The following is a 2,108-nucleotide window of genomic DNA, read 5'->3' on the forward strand; positions in this document are numbered from 1 at the left end:
AAATGGTAAATGTGTTTGATTAATGTCACGAGTTGAATGAATTAAAATGGCCTCAGTCTCGAGAGCTCCTAAATCTTGAGACGAGATAACATACCTGAGCTTTCTTATACTCCGTCAGACAGTAACTTCCTTCCTTCGATAATTTACCGAAAATTATGATGCAATAATAAAACCCCCATCGTGTCTCGTATAATATCTCAATATTTCAAGCGGCATTAGTTTATAATCAACACGTCCAGGTCATCCAATTTTTGAATGTGCTACTGCTTCTCTGGGCTACTTGCTGTTTCACTGCGTTGGTTAACGCCCCCTTCTTTTGAATATTACAGTCTCCTAAGCGTTCAGGAGCATGCGAAGGATTTTAGTATCGAGTTAATATACTGTTTTAGGTTGAAATATTTTTGGCGTGGAGTGGTGGGGATTTTTTTCTTGGGTATTAGTGAAAAATTGAAGTTTTGTGGTTCTGATTTGAGGTTCGAGGCGGAGTGGTTATTAACAATTGGAAACATTAATTAAGTTGAGAGTTGCTGAGACGCGTCTCAAGTTTTTGTTGATAAATAAAAATTTTTGGAGAAGCACGTCTAATCGAATGAATTTATCCAATAGTATTTTAGTCTAAATTCTGAAATATTTGAATGCAAAAATTAATTAAAATCGTCGAAAGTTACGGTTCCATTAACGTAATTTTCGTCACTTGTGCGTAAAGGGAAATTTCACGCACGCAATAGGGCTCGACACTCGTGGGAAAAGTGTTCTTTGACCCTTGAGAGGGTAGCACTCGTCTTCGGCGAATGTTACACGTCTCTCACAGGTCAGAAAATAGTTTTATGACACTAGGCCCGATAAACCGCGATTCTAACCTCGCTTCGCTCGGTTAAATCGTGGTTTTTCGGTCCAGTGACATAAAATATTGTATGTCAGACGGCGATGAAAGTATTACCTGACTCATGTGAATGTAATTCTGGCCTTATCAGATAATACTTTTATGATACATGTGAAAAAAAGGGCACTTTTTGCTCGCTTCGCACGCAAAGAACCGCCTTTTTCTCACTCGTATCATAAAATACCGGGTGATAGATATGAAAAAATGTACTTCCTGATCAGTGTCATTATAGCCCCCGCCTTCAGCTCGGTCTGTAACCCTCGCACTCGTCAACAACTACTGTTTTTCGCTTGTATCGTAATAAATATTACGATTTCGCACTGGTAAATTACGGTTTCGCATTCGTAAATTACGGTGATTTTTGCTGTATTGTACGTTTACTTATCAGTAATTAACAAAAAATAATTATTTCAAGCGTAAAATTCGATTTTTTTCCAGTAAACCAGTAAACCCATACTTCTCAAAAAACTTTTTTCGTCACAAGGCCCGGTAAACCGCGATTCTAACCTCGGAATTCTAATTCTCTTAGAATTCTTTAATGCCTAAAGGAGGTTAGGCGGTGTATGAGGTGAATTTGAGAGTGAATTTCTGTGGTTCCCGGTAGCTTAGTCGGTAAGAGTGCCCGGCGCGTATCTGGGAGACCCGGGTTCGATTCCCGGCTGGGTGAAGCGGAAATTTTTTCTCTCTAAATTCTAATTCTCTTAGAATTTTTTTTTTTTTTTTCGCTCGGTTAGATCGGGGTTTACGGGCCGTCTGACGAAAAATTGCATTCATCACAAGCTCCACAAAGTATTTTCTGACGAATGTGATTATAATAAAGCCACATTCGTCAGAAAATACTTTGTGGACCTTGTGATGAAAATAACTATTTCCCTCGCCATACTAAAAAAGACTTGACTACAGTTCCCAAAGACCACCCCAACAGTCATCTCAATGACCCCCAATCACTAACGAAGCTGCCCACAGCCAATTTGAAATACATCCGAACTATCAGCTCAAGAAAGCTCTAACACAACCCCAGAGGATTCCCTCTCCTAATTCCAAAAACCACCTCAAGCCTTCCTCTCCTCCAAATTCCCGAGCCCCCTCCCCCTCCCGCATCGCCTCCTCCCCCCAAACGTTCCCAATTTTTTTCTCCTGCAATGCGTATATAGACGTCACCACCCTGTCGATATACCTCACGTCGAAATGTCAGTGCATCTCACCCCTCCAACCCCCCCCCCCC

Source organism: Diachasma alloeum, unplaced genomic scaffold (assembly GCF_001412515.2).
Source record: "Diachasma alloeum isolate Michigan unplaced genomic scaffold, Dall2.0 Dall_scaffold_00201, whole genome shotgun sequence".
NCBI classification, from domain to species: Eukaryota; Metazoa; Arthropoda; class Insecta; order Hymenoptera; family Braconidae; genus Diachasma; species Diachasma alloeum.